General features: G+C 41.0%; 1 protein-coding gene across 4 annotated transcripts in view; it reads left to right on the forward strand.

Moving 5' to 3' along the window:
* ZNF423 (zinc finger protein 423) overlaps nucleotides 1–17,423 on the forward strand; it is a 403,178-nt gene that overhangs the window by 224,998 nt on the left and 160,757 nt on the right. Inside the window, exon 1 of one of the 4 annotated variants that reach the window (XM_074211384.1) lies at nucleotides 320–935. The exons of 2 other annotated variants lie outside the window; for them this stretch is intronic. The gene's annotated coding sequence lies outside the window, so the exon portion shown is untranslated. Of the gene's footprint in view, nucleotides 1–319; nucleotides 936–16,163; nucleotides 16,338–17,423 lie in introns of those variants that run through there. One more of the 4 variants, XM_074211386.1, reaches the window with a different exon arrangement.

Raw genomic sequence — 17,423 nt, forward strand, 5'->3', positions numbered from 1 at the left:
TTTCAATAGGCGGCTGTTAACTACACACCTTTATTGCCTTTAAATTGTGAACCCAGCCTAAGCAAGATGGTTTATATCGAAGTGCATTGTTAGTCAGGGGCCTGGAGCCTGGTTTCCCCTGGAGTTGATCGGCATGTTTGAGCTGCGCCAGTTTTCCTCAGCATTGTTTCCATTTGCTGAAAGCTCTTTCCCAGAGACGGTACCCCACCCACCCTTCATCCCCTGGGTTGCCTGGGGAGAGCAGCCCCCTCCATTCCAGCAGCTTTCCCCCACCCCCTCCACAAACACCGTGCTGGCCCCTCTTCTTGCTGCCAAGCTGGCACCCAAGGGCAGGGCCCCAGTGTGTGGTGGGCTCTTCTCTCCTTTCTCCCCTCCTCCCCTCGCTCCCTGGATACATTCTCTCCTCCCTCCCTTCCTTGCCATCAACTGGGAAGGAGGCTTTGGAACAGTCTCTTGCTTCTGAGCTCTCTCTGTTGGAATCCCCTAGTGAAGTGAGTTTGATCTCCCTCCCTGGAAGCCGCCTCTGTGGACCACAGCTCTGAATTGGGTCAACATCTGGACAAATGGCTTGAGATTTCTCCACTTGGCCTTTTCTTCCATCCTCTCTCCTCCCACCCCTTCCACTGCCTCCTTTTTTCCCTCCTCCTTTCTCCCCCCTTTTCTTTCTATCCTCGTCTAGAACCAGAGACAATACCAAGTGGCTGAGCTAGCAGAGAGACCTCAGCCCATCCTATCCCCAGTGGATGGGGTGGGGACATGTCCCGGAGCTGAGGTCACTCATAGGGCAGGGTGAATAGATTTCCCCAGCAGTTTGCCAGCGACACTGCTGGCCCATGGGTGAATAGAGAGATTAAGTTTCGACTGTTGCCACTCGATTAAACTTTCCCCTACGGAAGAGACTCACCTCAGGAAGGATTGGGGAGGAGGGGGGAAAGGTAAGATGAAGGGGTATGGGTGGGGGTAGGGAAGACGTGGAAATCCCAGGGCAGAGCTGCGGGTGGGGTGGGGGTGGGGGATGAATAGAGCAGAAGTCATGTCTCCTGACAGCCAAGTGTTGCATTATAAACTCCTGGTTTGTTGAGAAGCTGAATGTTTCCTCAGAGGGGAATCAAATCCAGAAAGAGGAAAAAAATGTTTTCCAGGGATGTGAATGGAATATGGGGACTGGCCCCTTAAAGGAGCTACCCATCGGGCAGAAACTGTCCTACTCTCTTCTCTTCCCCAGCCTGAGGATACCTTAGCCCTTCAGGGGTACAAGGTTTGAGGGATGCTGTCCAACACGGGGGGTGACCTTGGGTGAGCATGTCTTTTGTTTCCTTAACAGTGGTCTTTGGAACGCCTTCAGGTTTGAGTTTAAACTATCTTTTTTATAAAACTTTTTTTTTATTTCCTTTTTCTCAATATAACTTTAATTTTTCCAGAACTGCCTCCTTTGCTCCTTGTCCTGCAAGTCCTTGCTCTGTCCTCCCTACCTTCTTTCCTGATCATTTTCTAATTGGCCCTCAAACCTCTCTTGTTCTCACCTATCCCTGTCTTGTCCCTACTGGACACCTAAACTGTGGAAAGTATTGTTCACTTTTCCCCTTCCCCGCTGCTGGTTTGGGTAATGTTTGGGTCTTCTTTCCACTAATTATGTCCTTCTGCATACAGTAAGTGCTTAATAGTTGTTGACTTGATTTGATTTCTCTCTCCTGCCTTTCTTTCCAAGTGACTCAGAGTTTCCCTTGCTGTTGTCCATCTGGTGAGGTTAGAAAGCATTCTAATGACTGGCTTCTGGGGGCAGACTTTTGACTGGATACATCTGAAGAAGGTTCATATCTCCATGGTGAGGGCATGATTTCCTTTTTTAATTACTCCATGGTGTCTTCTAGAGATGACCTTCACCACAGTCAAATAGCCAATCCACAAAGAGCATGCCAATTTATAGACCAAACTATAGCCAATCTATAGTTAAAAGTCAGAAAATGGCTTCTTGATGTGAGATTCCAGGGCCTTGGGCCCCTGGGATTGTTGTGAGAGGGACCTGTAATGAATCTGAACTTTGTAACCTGAGTCCCATTCTTCATTTTGGATTGGTGAGTTTCCTTTCTTTATATTACGTAACTAAGCTACCCAGATAGCGAACTTTTGTTCTGTAATTACACGGTATTTAAGAAGCAAATTGATAGGATAACGTGTTATTATTGGCTACTGGGTTAATAGCTATTTTGGTTGGTGTAATAATACTGCCTAACGTTTCTGGCATGCAGAGCAGAGAGGTAAGGCATCCTATGGAAGGGTGGATGGAGTATTTGACTTCTATAGAGCCCATTGGGGACAGCATGTTGGCCTAGAAGGCTCTAAAAGGTGAGGGGCCTGACAGCATCCTGGTACTGTTGGAGAAACCTACAGGGAGTTGGTATTGGTATTCATACTCAGGTGTCTTTTGTAACTGGGAGAGGCTAGTTTTCTGCTCCCTGTGCCCATACTACCTCCGCGATGAGTGTTGTCATTCTCTGCGCCACCAGCAGCAGGCAGGCTCTCAACCCTGAGGAACCAAGTTTTAGGGAATATTTATATTACATTTGTTTTCTTTTCCAAAAAACAATGGTTGTCACATAACTTTAAAAAATCTGTTTATATATTTTGTTTTTACATTATTTTATTTTTCAGGATATTGCTTCCTTCCCTTCCTCTCCTCCCCTGAGAATCAAGATTTCTTAACCTTAACAGTTTTTAGCAGTTTCATAAACTTGGATGGGGAAAAAAATTACATCTTTGTTTTCACTAACTTCTAAATGAAATTTATCTTTTCTTTCAATTATGAATGTAGGTAGCAAACATTTTGAGTAAGGATGCATAAGTTTTATGACATTGTCAACTGGGCTCTTTAACATACAGACATACAAACTCTTTTATTAGAATAAGGAATAAAAAAAAGAAAGATAAATGAGAAAATCAGTTCATTGAAAGTAACCAAAGCATTCATCACATTGAACTATTTAGGCCCGTCAGTGTCATACCATGTAACATTTTTCATCATTTTCCCCTTTGGCTTGTATTGACATCTCTTTCTGAAATATGGAATGGAGCCTTATGAAAAGGCTTCATAGAATTAAGCTGATCTCAAGGGGGAGCCTTTTCAACTGCAGATACTTAGACTCTGGAAGTTAAAGTGATTTGCCCAAGGTTATCGAAGTCATCAATGACAAAAGACTGGATTTTAATACAGGTTCCGTAAACCAGTGATCTTTTCGCTCTGCCAGCTCAAGTTGGTCTTCAGAGTTGGAGTTAAAGAAGAAATGTGTCCTTTTTGCCTGGCTGTTCTGGGTAACCCGCCAATTGTAACCCAAGTGATGAGATTTTGTTTGCCAGTTTTCATGTGGAAATTTTCTTGCTCTTGACTTTGGAAAACCAATAGAAGGTGACAGTCAGCCTTGGGAAGCTCTGTAGATGAATTGGAAACCTAAAGGGACACAGTAATCTATCAAAAATCAGAATTAATTTCCAGATCAGACTTCTTACCTCGCTCTAGATCAGAGGAGTGTGGTGCATCTCCCTAAGAGGCAGCATGGTATAGTGCAAGGAAGGTTGACTATGTGGTCCCAAGATCTATGTTTGAATCTTGGCTCTGGTGCTTATTAAATGTGTAAGAAAGTTTATTTTCCTCTTCTGAGCCTCAGGTTTCTCATCTGTTGAGGCTTTCATTCATTTGTGTAGATGATGATGATGATGATGATGATGATGATGATGATACTGCTGTTTTTAAAGGGGAGATGCAAAAGACGCACATCTAGAAATGTCTGCTACTTTTAAAAAAACTTTTTTTAGGAATTGTATTGAAAAATATCTGAGTTCTGTATTTAAACTTTCCTCTGTGATTCTGCGAATGTATTGTTAACTCTTGATGCACTGTGGCTTCTGCTTTCATCCTTTTCTTACAAGATGTAAAATAGATAGGGAGTAGAACATGAGATCAGGAAAAGTGGAATTCATATCCTGCATTTGATACTTATTGGCTGTGTGATCCTAGACAAGTCCTCAAGTTTCCTTAGTTGCAAATTGGGGATAATAATAGTTCCTACTTTATAGGGTTACTGTGAAGATCAAAAGAGATTTTGTATGCAAGGCTTAACGTGCTATATTTGTCAGTCAGTTGTTTTCTAGTTGTTCCCAACCCTTTATGACTTCATTTATGGGTTCTTGGCAAAGCTACCAGGATGGTTTGCCATTTTTTTCTCTAGTTCATTTGACAGATGAGGAAATTGAGGCAAATAGAGTTAAGTGACTTGTCTAGGATGATACAGCTTGGAAATGTCTGAGACAGGATTTGAATTCAGGAAGATGAATCTTCCTGACTCTAATTCACTGCATCATCTAACTGCCCAAAGTCAGTCAGTCTCTCTCTCTCTCTCTCTCTCTCTCTCTCTCTCTCTCTATATATATATATATATATATACATATTAGCTTTCATTATTATTATTATTATTATTATTATTATTATTATTATTATTATTCCCAGCATTAATTTTATCATTACTTTTACTGATAAGTGGTATGGAATAGGGGATGGGGCTCAGCCCTTAGAGTCAGTAAGGCTCCTATTTAGGTGCCACCTCTGCTACATATTGGCTGTGGGACCTTGGGCAAACCTATTAATGTCTCTGGGCAACGCTTAAATTGATGCTTCCTTCATTGTTAGAAAGAGTTTCTTCTTCTAGGATTCCTCCTACTAATGAAACCATAGATCCAGTCCTTGTCCTATTACTAATCTTATGAATGCATACAATAAAGCCTATAAAGGGATCAGTAGCTTAGGAAGAGTCACATATTGTTTGTGACAGAGCTAGTTTTTGAGCTTGAATGATATTCCTTTCTGCTCATTCCATGGATCTTTCTCTTCCTTTGTAGACAGTCTCCAGTTACCACCCTTTTTACTGTTTTTCTTTCTAAGCAATAAGTGAAATCTCTGTGAATTCTCTTATATTCATGCCAAACTTACACACACACACACACACACACACACACACACACACACAGCCACCAGCCTATCTTGGATCTTTGTTACCTCTTGCCTGCACTGTTGTGATGTCTCCCTATTAGCCTGACTTTCTCCAAGTCATCTCCCTCCATATTCTGCCCTTTTCCTCCCCATTCTCCCCAGACCACCCTGCACACATCTGTCTAAATAAAGGGAGGCACCATGGGAGAGTTCTGAAGTTGGAAGTCCCAGGACTTGAGTTTGAATCAATGACCTCAATACAAAGACCTTCAACAAATCTTGTCAGCATTATTTTCCATTATTCTCTTAGATCCAAACTGGATTTGCTGTTCCCCATATATGTCCTCTATTTTCATTGCCCTTTATTTTTCTTCTACCTGAAACATCACCTTCACTTCTCTACGTGTCAAAATCTGACCATCCTTCAAGGCCCTGTTCATTTCAGTGCAACTTCATCCACAAAAACCTTCCCTGGATCCCCTTAGGACTTTGTGTCTCCTAGCACTTCTTGCATCTTAATTTGTATTCTGGTTATTAGTGTATATACCCTATCTCCTCTAATAAATTGTAAGCTGCACAATCTTGGGATCCTATCTTGTTTGACTCTTTATCTCCCCCCCCCAATAGCTCTTCCTGTTTATATTAGGGGTTCACCTGTGCTGTAATTTTGCATTATTGAGGGAGTTGTTCTAGAGGGGATATGTATATAGCATGCTAGAACTCGCCAGCAGGTCAGGAAGCAGGTCATTGTTCATCATCATTAGGTCCTTCTGTAACCACCAGCAGGATGGGCAGGAGAGCAACCCATGATTCTTCACTAAGGGTATGTTGAGCCATTTCCAGTAAAACTTAAAAGGGTGTGTGTGTGTGTGTGTGTGTGTGTGTGTGTGTGTATGTATGTGAGAGAGAGAGAGAGAGAGAGTGAGTGTGTGTGAGTGTGAGTGTCAGGAGGATGGTGAGTTTGAGTCAGTAGAAAACCTCCCCCATGAGCTGCAGAGGGAGGGCTCTGTTGGGAAAAACACACACGCACTTCTCTGTTTGAGACAACAGTGGCCGACAGGAGACCCTCTCTGGTGTGTTTGGAGAGAGTGACTGACTTAGGCTTTCATCAGCCAACAACATAGAAATGCCCCCTGAAAATGGTTTGCTGGCTGTATCTTTAAGAGCAGGGAATCTAGCTTATTATCTTATTAAATCTGTCAATTTGTTCTGCTCTGGTTTGAATAAACAGAAGGTTTCTTTGCCCCCCACTCCACCACGCCTTCTGAATCTTTTTTCTATTGACCCCCCCTTTCCCTTCTTTTCTTTTGTTTTGATGCCATTTCTCTGAGGCTAGTTACAAATAATTACAGGCTATGGATTGGTGTGTCTGGAAAAAATATGTTTATATGTACTTAGGATGGAGGTTCTTCATCTCTTGCATTCATATTCTCTCTCTCTCTCTCTCTCTCTCTCTCTCTCCCCCTCTTTCTCTTTTTCTCTTCCATCCATAGTGTATGTACTTTCTCTTTCTCGATGATATTCTTTAAAATAAAGAAATGACAAATGCAGTAGACACAGAGACTGAACTAATTGCATTCTGCCATAATGCGCAGAGGCCTTAGGGATTGCTGGGGCTGTCTTGCCAGAGCGGACCCCTCTGTGCTCAGGCGAGGGTCAGATGGAGCGGTCAGGCTCATTAACTCCTGAGCTTCCAGCGGGAGAATCTCTCTCCTCGCCATCTTCCAGCACACCCACAGCCTCTACTGCTGATTCTGCTTCCCAATAGAGGGCACAGTGTGGGGTCTGGGGTATGTGGCTGTCCAGACCTGAAGCAGCTGGTGTGAATACAACATCTCCAGTGCTCCCCTCTTTCTCTGTGATCATGTCTTTGACTGTCAGCTCAGAGTAGGCAAGGACCCATGCAGTTCTCAGAGCTCTCTTTGGTCAAGTGTCTTCATTGAGAACGTATAAATTAAAAAAAGATGACTTAGAAATATATTTAAAACCAAAAGACATACAGTTATGACATGGTAAGTGCTCAGGAGGAGGGAAGCACTTACTTATATTACCACAATTTACATTCTCCTATCTACACCTTTTCCTCCTTACCTATTGTGTTGCTGGTGTCCTGCTTTTTTCTTGCTCGCCTTCATTTCTTGGAAGTGGTTGTTAAAAATCCCTATTGTTAACCCACAAAATATCCTTACACAGTCTCCTGAATGTTTATCATCTTTTCCAGAGATGCCCTGCCTTTTAAGCAATCCTATAAGCCTGAGGTTTCATACATTGACACAGTACCTTGAAAGTGAAATAACTAGTTTTTTGGCATATATATATGTGTGTGTGTGTATATATATATATATATATATATATATATATATATATATATATATATATATTTGGTTTTTTTTTTTTTTTTTTGGTTACCTGGGGTAAAGGAAGGGCTTTTACTCATGTTGGCAATATGCATAATTACTGCTATTAATAGTAAGTATTGTAAGCAGTATCTCAGCTCTGGATAAATTTTTATCCATATGCTAATGCTCATCAGTCCATACTTCCCTGCTATTTGCACCCTTCTGGTTGACTCAAGTTCTCAGAAACATAGGGAAGAGGAACTGGAGTGGGGGAAGCTAAAAAAAATCTTGTAGGTTTTTGCAAAATTTTAGGTGAGATCTGGGTCCTACACTCCTGGTGTTTACCATCTAATGAGGAGATGAGATACACCTCATCTCTAAGAAACACATTCATAAAATTAAGTTCATTAGAAAAGTTCCATCTCTTTTAGAAGAAGCATAGACATTCATGTTTCTAGCTGAGCCTTTCTTAGGGAAAATAGTTAACAAGAATCTCTTAGAGCTGCCTTTTCCCAGGCTTAGAAATTAGTAGCTGGACTATTGCAGTAATCTCCTGTGGTCTCTCTGTTTTTAAGTCTACTTTCCCCACTCATCTAAGTGATCTTCTTACAGTATAGTTATGACTCTATCACCCCCTCACACCCAATAAACTACACTGGCTCCCATTTCTATCTCTTATCTTTTTCTATGTATTTGCTTATATCTACAGTTATATCATCTCTCTCTCTCTCTCTCTCTCTCTCTCTCTCTCTCTCTCTCTCTCTTTCTTGTACATAATTATTTTTATATAGCCTTTCCCATTAGAATGTGACCTCCTCAAGGACAGGAATTGTTTTTTTCTTTCTTTGTATTCTCCATGCTAATGGTTTCACAGTATCTGGGTTCAAATTCCAACACCTTGCTGTTCTGTCATCTTGGTTAAGTTGCCTTCCATCTCTGGTTCTTTGTTTCTCTGTGAAAAGAAGGTTTCAGTTCTTCAGGATGTAGCTCTCAATTCAATGTTTCCTATGTCTAAACATCTCATCCCAGCTCTAGTTTCTGAGAGAACTACAAATTTTATCCAAAAAATGTCAAGACTAACTTTGGATTTGGAACATACTTCATTTGCCCCTCAGATCTGACTGAGTGGTTGGAATTGACTACTCTTCTGTATTTTAACAAGATGCTTTTATTTTTTTTCTACAACTGGTTCTAATAACACTTTAGACTTGAAAGCTTAGAAAGGACAATTTTTCTTTAGGCAGAAAACGTGAAAATCCGGGGAAATGGAAATTTTCTCTGCTGAGTTGTAGATTTGGATGAGTATAAAGGGTGAGGGAGCCCCACAGAGTAGCCTGTGGTGCTGGCTGGAACATTTCAGCTGCTGTGGCAAACTGATTCTTCCTTTTCTTGGGAAATCTTTGGAGTTGAATGGGATGGGCCTAGCCCACCCCTGCTGCCCCCATAGTAACAGGATCTGGGTGACATCTTTGTTAGTGAGAGCAAGAGTCTTGAATTTAGAGCAACAAAACTGCTTCATGATCATTGGAAGACATAGGTTTCAGGATGTTTTAGACATTTGGGGAATATATATGGGAAACAGTAATAATAATTCACTGTTTTCTACTGTCTTAAGGTTTACAAAGTGCTTTCCTTTCAACAGTTGTATAAAGCAGGCAGTACATGTATTTTTGGACTCCTTTTCCAGATGAAAAATCAAGGGTCAAGGGGGCAGCTAAATGGTGCAGGGGGCAGCCAGGTGGTACAGTGGATAGAGCACTGACCTTGGAGTCAGGAGGACCTGAGTTCAAATTCGGTCTTAGACACTTAATAATTACCTAGCTGGGTGACCTTGGGCTAATCACTTAGCCCCATTGTCTCACAAAAACAGCCCCCCCCCCAAGAAAAGCCAAAACAAAAAAATCAAGGGTCACATTTGCTCCAGTAAAATAGATAATAATATTAATAATTATTAACATTTAATATAATGCTTACCATATATAAGCCTTTACAATTTATCAATTGATTCTTACAGAAACCTTGGGAGGTATAATTATTTCCATTTTACAGATTTACATATAGTTAAATGACTTGCCCAGGGTCACATAGCTAGGAAGTGTCTGAGGTCAAATTTGAACTCAGGTCTTTCTGACTGAAGAGCCAGCAGTCTATCTACTATGCTGCTAGACTGTCCCTCCCTAAGATACATGATCCTTAAAGTCTGATGAGGGAAAAAGTTTTTAGGCATATTACTTGCTATTTGGCCTTTCCAAATGGTTCTCTGCCTGTGATGATATACTGCATTTTGATTCAGCGGATTGATATTTAAATCCTGGTTATTCCTTGTGCAAATCACTTATATTATCTGAGCCTCTGATTCTTCATTTTATCTGAAAAGGGAAAGAAGCACTAGTTTGGAAATGCTCCAAGTCTACAGAGGGAACTGTGACTTCTTAGGGCTTTTTTTTTTGCCTTACCCATACCCAGGACTTTCCTGTCCTCCAAATTTTGCTTATACTTTCCCAGTGTGGGGTGGTTATAGTGGTGGTTGTGGTGGTGGGTTTGCTGCAAGGAGAGTCCTATCCCTGCTCAGTTCCTTGTACTAAGCTGAATTATGTGACTAGGGTCCATTATTCTGGAAGTGTCAGAGCTTCTAAGAGTGGCCATGTTTGAACACCCTGTTGTTGAATACTGGCTGGAAGTATGGAGAACTCTGAGAATTATTTAGCAAGGACTAGAACAATCTCTGTTTTTCCTCTGTAAAATGAGTTGGAAAAGGCAATCTCTGAGGTGCCTTCCAGGTCTGATAGTCTGTGAGATTTGAACTCACTTTGATTCCCTGTCAACTGTCTCAGTTTCATTAAGGATCAAATGAGCCTTCCCCTGTGACTTTGGGCAGGTCACTTATCCTCTCTGGGGGCCTCAGTTTCTTTCCTTGTAAAATCAAGGAGTTAACTTAGGTGATCTCTAAGGTCCCTTCAAAAATCTAACATGATATTATGAGGATTTATTGGAGGAAAGGTTTGGTTCCAAGCTCATTTCAGAAGATGATTGCTTGAATAGGTTATACCTTCTTACCCCTTTCCATTAGACTGCTTAAATACCAAATATGATGAAACAACTTATTATTATTATTATTATTATTATTACTATTATTATTATTATTATTATTAACTGTTATTAGCATTGGTTTAGATAGCATTACTCTTTTTTTGAATAACAGTTGCATTGGGCTTCCTGGATTGTTTCTCCTCTGGAAAGGTGACCAGACTTTTTCCTGTTAAACGTGATGCAAAATTTCATTGTGAGGATTCTAAGTCAAGTGAAGGATTTTTAAGAATGAGGGGAAGCTTGAGCATGTGCATAGGTGTATTGGAGAAGGAGCCAACGTCTAAGAAGAGGTTGAAGAAGAAAAGAGAATGCCCGAAACATATAATATTAAGGAGAGAATTTGGGTTGAGGTCAAGGTGTTTGAGGAAGGGGTCATGGTGAATGGTCTGTCTCTCTTTTCTCAACAAAGCAGGAGACAAAGTGACCCCATAATAAAATGATGGGGTGTTCCCTCTGTCACGAAGTTTGAAAGATTTTGTCTTATGGCAAGCAACAGTTGTATTATATTTTTCCTATAAAGCGCAACTGATGGATACCACATGATAACATTAAGAGGATTGAAAATACTTTGAGTAAATTTCCATTTGACAGATTCATAATAGGCAACTCAAAGCACTGGGATATCAATCTGGTAGGTGACAATCATATTCCTTCCTTTTCTCCTAAAACAACCACCCCGATCAAAGGTATATTCTTCGAGTTGAGGAAAGTCTTCAAGTCCTGAATCTAGAACTGGACAATATCTGATGCCAACTTGTCCCAAGCCCTTAATTTAAGAGATGAATAAATTGGGAAGCCCTGGGCCAGTTTATTAACTTACCTGAGATCACAAAAGTAACAAAGCATCAGAGACAGGATTTGAACCCAGTTTCTCTCATCCCAGAGCCAGGACATTGACCTTTTCATTGGACCAAACTGTCTTTCAGCATTTCAGTTGGGTTATATACAAGAAAGTAAGTTAAAATAACTGTAATACTAAAGTTTACATTTTTCAAAGCATTTTTATTTATATTATTTCCTTTAATTCTCAACAGCTTTTCAAAATAAGTAGGGAAAGGGTAATTATCCTCATTTATCAGATGGAGAAACTGAGCCCAAGAAAGGTTTATTGACTTAGAGTCATGTTGATAAGTATTATCAAAGAATTCTGTGATTCTTCTGCTAGTGTTGTTTTCAAGATGAGAAATCTGGACATAGGAAAAAAAGACCTTTTATTCTCAGGCTGGCTGGGAGGGAGTGGTCCTTGAGAATCTATCTGGGACTAGGTATAGCTCATATCACCTGCTTTGGGCATCAGCACCAGGTGTTGATTAGTTTTGAATTTTGAAATCCTACAGGGATTTACAGTTGGTTCCCAAAGGACTCTGGGAACCAACCCTGAGCTTTGGAGCTAGCATCAATCTCCTGATCCCATGGCTCAGGCAGAAGCCCAGTAGAATAGAGGGGTCTCCTCCTCTGTCCTGCCTGTAACCTCCCTCTGGGTGCTCCAGTGTGGAGGAAGGACACCTAAAGACCCTGTGGCCTCTGTCTCCAGGGGCTCACATGCAAGTGCTAAGAACCAGAGCTTGTCTTCAGGGAGAAAGCTCTCCAAGGTAATGAGGACCTGAGCTTTTTAAGGTGGGGGAAGGAGAATATAAGGGAGCTGGTATTAAAACTAGGCCTTAGTGGACAGGTGTTACCTCTAACCACAGCCTCCAAAGTGGATAATTGGCTGTTCTCTGTAGTGGGGCAGAAGCTGGGCTGGGCGTGGATATGAAACTCCTTGGTAGCCTCTGGGGATTGTCCCTCTAGAGCATGGGTGAGTCAGAGTGCCAAGGGAGTGAGAGTGAGCCACACCTGTGTTGTGCAAAGAAGGATGGAGAGGATTCCTGTTTCTAGAGTACTGTCCTGTTTACAGTAGAGCCAGTCCCCAGATTATCAATGGAAGGAGGCAGAGGTATAGACATTTGGAGAGAGTAGATAAATTTTCCCTTCCATGTTTTCCTATGAACTTTTTTAGTTTTAGAGTATTTTAGGTGAGATGAGGAAAAAAAAAGTTTTGTTTAAGCTAACATCTGGCTAAATGGTGAGGATGGGCAAGCTGCTAGTGTGATTCAAGAGGAGGTTTATTCCCAATTATGGATTTGCTATAGCTAATCAGCAAAGAATATTTTCAGAAACTAATTGTGCAGGTAGGTCCCACTGTAAGAAAATTCAGGTTTTGAAAATTCAGTTTTTTAAAAATTTTAAATTAGAGGCTGGAATTCCCCTAATGAATTCCTTGAAATAAAAGCTGCCCTAATGTGGCTAAGCATTTGTTTATGAAGCATTGTCCATTCAGGGCTGAGCTAGGATTAGACAGAGAAACTTGAAGATGGACGTCAATAGCAATATCAGACAATGGTAATATTAAACAGAGATACTTGAAGCTAAAATATCTTGAAATGTTTTATAAAAGAATAGAAATCAAGAAAAGGCAGTTTACATTGAAGATGGAAGTCAATTGCAAATATAAGATTTTTCAGAATTAGAGTTACTCTAAAAACCCAGTTCATTTGTCGTCATGGTAGAGGACCAAAGGGGGAAGAGTATTCAGTGGTTCAAGACTTCTTCCTGATTCATTCCCATATGGCTCTTTCCTGAATAGCCCTAATAAGATAATTGTGCCCTTAGTAGAACCTAGGAAAGTTTAGATAAGATAGGGATAAAGCTGGGGATCAGATTCTGTCATTTATTGAGTCAGGGTCAAGTTGAAGATTGAGGGCACAATGATTAAAATCTTGTAGACATTCAGGGCAAAAAACTCCCAACCTCAAACCTCTTTGAAATGTTCCTTTCCACTAACTTTGCTTAGCAGCTATTTCATCTATCCAAGGAACAAGTACATAATGTGTATCAAGACCAAGGTGTCATACTCTACCGAGAACAACTGGCAGAAAAGTTTGTGATTTTTTTTTTTAGGTTTTTGCAATGCAATGGGTTTACGTGGCTTGCCCAAGGCCACACAGATAATTATTAAGTGTCTGAGGCTGGATTTGAACTCAGCTACTCCTGACTCCAGGGTCTGTGCTCTATCCACTGTGCCACCTAGCCGCCCCTGTGAATTCTTGAACAATAATTGTTAGCAACATCCATTGCAACTGGCTAGGTACTTAATTGGCAAGGGGAAAGTATTCTTGCTCTGGATTCATTGATGGGTGGGTGTGAGTCTCTTTGGGTTGATAACAACTTCAAGAAAATGAATTTGATTCTTCGATTAGAGTTTTCATTCTCTGTTTTTATAAAGATCTGAATAGAAAAGGCCAGTAGTACTGGAGTGATTCTTGTAGAGAAAAGAAAGCAAAGATTAAATTTACATAATAAGAATAATAATAAATTTATTTATATAATAATAACAATATCTCGTATTTTTAATAGCACTTTGAGTTTTGCAAATCACTTTACAAATATAATCTCATTTTATTCTTACAACCCAGAAAAGTAGATGCTCTTTTTAGTCACATCTTATAGATGAAAGAACTGAGGCAGACTTCGGTTAAGTGATTTGCACTAGGGTCATGCAACTAAGCAAATGTCTGAGGCAGGATTTAAGTCTCTCTGACTCTAGGTCCAGTACTTGATTCCTGAATGTGCCAAGGCATGAAATTATAGGATGTCAGATCATGACACAACTGAGTCTGAGGGAAGGGATGTATCTTGTCCAAGGTCTCACAGTAAATTAGTTGTAGAATTTGGAGACCAGAGAAGTCCTCAGTCCAGGGACCTTCTTGTCCACAGGCAGGGATAATCCTATACAAGGTGATTATTGGCCCTAGCCTGAGGGATGTGGTAGAAAGAGTTAGATTAAACCATTTTACCTCCCAAGATTAGTCTTTGTACATAGCAAGGGCTCAATAAATAGGTTTGTTGGATAAATTCATCCATCCAAAATTTTTCTAAGGGCCTATTATGGACCTGTGTAGATACAGTGGGAGATATAAGACCAGGATAAGACATGGTTCTTGACCTCCAAAAAGCAATAGCCACCATGGGGAGACAGATCTAATACAAGGAAAACAATAGTTGAAAATGTAGAAGAATGCCTCATTAAGTGCTTAGCGGTATGTTCTAGACATTTTATGTTATTATTGGTTGTGCTGAAGAGATAGTGATGAACTGGTGAGGTGGAATGGTCAGGATCCTATATTGTGGGCAGCAAAGTTGATACACAGTTGATAGACCTACCATCAGAAAACCTGACTTCATTTCCTAGCCCAAACAGCGAGACCCTGGGCAAGTCACTTAACCCATACCTATCTGTAAAATTGGGATAACCAAAGCACTTACCTCTCAGGGTAGTTGTATCAAATGAGTTAACATATATGGTGTATATTTCAAACTTTCACATTGAATGTAAATGCTAATTATTATTATTTAGAGCTGAGAGGGACCTTCAAAGTCATCTTAATCTAGAGGTATCAGATACACTGGCATGTGACCCATAATTTCCCCAATCTCAACTAGAACTAGATTAAAATGTAGTTGCAATATAGTTAACAAAATAGATAAATAGAAATACAGTCAAATTTGTATTGTCACTTATTAAAACTAAGTCAGTATGTGACCCACAGGGATCCCTCTGGACAGATAGGTGACCCCTGTTTGTTTTTGAGTTTGACACCATTTTGACACCAGTACCTAGTCCAAATCCCTTTATTTGACATAGGAAAAAATCTCAATGGCCCAATGTAACTTGCTCAGCATCACACAGGTAGGAAGTTTCTAGTGAGATTTGTGACTCCTGGGCTAATGTTCTTTCTAATGGGGAAGTTGACACTGGCGCGTCTTGAGCTGATTTTTGAAGGATTGGTAAAATACAGCTGGGTGGCAAATGACAGAGGAGAGCATTCTGGGCAAGGGTAACCCGAACAAAAGCTCCCTCATCTGATCTCCTAGCAATTATCACACCTCTTAGGAGAGTCTTATAGAGTCCACTTTGTAGCATGTATATTGTGGTGCACATGTCTTACCTTCCCCTACTAGGGGGATAAGAGAGCAGAGTCTGCCTTCTTTTTTTCTTTGTATCTCCCTGGAGCTAAGCCTTGTATATAGTAAGCATTCAGCATAGGTTTGTTGAATGAATGAATGGGCACAGCATGTTTGTGGGGTGGTGCAGAGACCAACTCGACTCGAGTGCAAGGTATGTGTTGGGGAGGAGGGGGAGACAGATTGTGAAGGGCCTTGAAAGCCAGACAGGAGTTGGGACTTCATGCAGGGAACAATAGGGCTCCATTGAAGATTTTGTCTCCCAATCCGCCCTTCTGTTCCCAGAACCCGGGAGTTTAGAATTGAGATGCTTGGACTGAGCTCTGGGAGCCACGTGTACTTTTCTTCCAAATGGGCAGAGCGATTGCCAAGCCCTGCCTTTGAAGTTTCACAAAAGCAGAGAGACTTTGCAGACGGTAATTCTAGCTACTGCGGCTAAAATCATATAGACTGGCAAAACGCTATCCAAACATGCTTAATCCCTGTCAAAGGATTAGTTTCTTAGCGAGAAACTCCACCTATATTTAATTGTTTTAAATTGTTCTGGGTACCAGTTAGACTTTTAATTTTGCTGTTCTCTCTGGCAGGGTGAGCATGTGGGCAGAATTTTGACCATTCAGAATTGATTTTTAAATATTTTTGGATGGGATTATTTTTGGTTTCTGGGGAGAAGTTACAAGGGAGGTGGGGTGGGAAGAAAGTTTCAGAGTTTTTGTTTGGTTCTATAGGGCCCTTCTTATTTGTTATTATTATTTATTTTGGCTGGGGGATCGGGAGGGAGGAGCTGAGTGACTCCACATTGGGCCCCTTCCCACTGGGAGGAGAGACAGAGTGCACCCACACCCCATCCTTGCCTCTCCTACCCTTCTGAAGGAGATCTGAACTTCTCTCTGGCAATCCCACTTGGGGAATCAACCACCAAGGTAAATATATGGATTATCCTAAAATTTCTGCAGCAATAGGGTGAGTTATTATTGATTCACAGAGCACGACAAAACATCACTGCATGAATTAGCAAACAGCTGTTTCTAATTTGAGTTTAGAACTGTACACAGAGGAACTTGTTTTACTGTTCACTCCTTTCATTTATAATGAATTTTAATCACCGCTACAGGTGAGAAAAATGTAGAAACAAGCTTGTATCTTGTGGAAGAAACAAAGGAGAGACAGATGCTAACAGATTTACAGTCTGTGATAAAAGGGATGTTTTGGTACACTTTACATGTAATTAGAGTGCAGCTGTTTTCAGTCCCAAGTCCACGGAGCACCACAGAATATGGGTTCTGCTGCATTTCCAAGGGGAGTAAAGAAAAACAGTGATTCAACCCTGAAAGCATCTCGTTTATCCTGAGTTGAGCAGAGCATCCGTCCTACCAACCCTTCAGTAAGTGACTGTGTCATTTATTGAAGCCTGATGAAGATTATTTAATGAGATGTTATTTCCAGCCTTTCCCCTCCTCCTCCCTGCCCCTTTCCCAAGTGGGGAAAAATAAACAACAAACAATAAAGCCCATCAAATTCAATCTTGGGGTTTGGGGGGGGGAACTCTTGATTTTTTTTTTTTTTTTGAGGAAAAGTTTTTGCCCAGTCCTGGACAGGCTATGAAGGGGGGAGGAGGGATTTTTGGGAGGCTTATGATCTTGATTGGCTCTTTCCAGAATGGCTGGGGTTTGTCCTTCTACCTGCCCCCCACTGAGTTGCCCTCTTCAAGAATTTAACCATAGCAAACACTCCAGTAAATTAATCTTGGGTGGCTTTTTGTCTTTCTTGGTCTGTTTAATTTCTGCAATAAAACTAAGGCTCAATTGCATTTTCAATTTCAGCACTAAGTAAATTTGTCTAAGGGATAGAGCAGTGCAGACTGCTTGTATGTTTGTGGAGGTCACGTTGGCTGTGTCTTCAAGGTGAAAGGCGAACTCCTGCCTTCCTGCCTTGCCTTCACGGGTAGGATGTTGGCCCTGGGCTTGCTGGGACTGTATCTGGGTCATCAGATCCTAACTTTGGACAAA

This window comes from Macrotis lagotis, chromosome 1 (assembly GCF_037893015.1).
Source record: "Macrotis lagotis isolate mMagLag1 chromosome 1, bilby.v1.9.chrom.fasta, whole genome shotgun sequence".
Classification (NCBI taxonomy): Eukaryota; Metazoa; Chordata; class Mammalia; order Peramelemorphia; family Peramelidae; genus Macrotis; species Macrotis lagotis.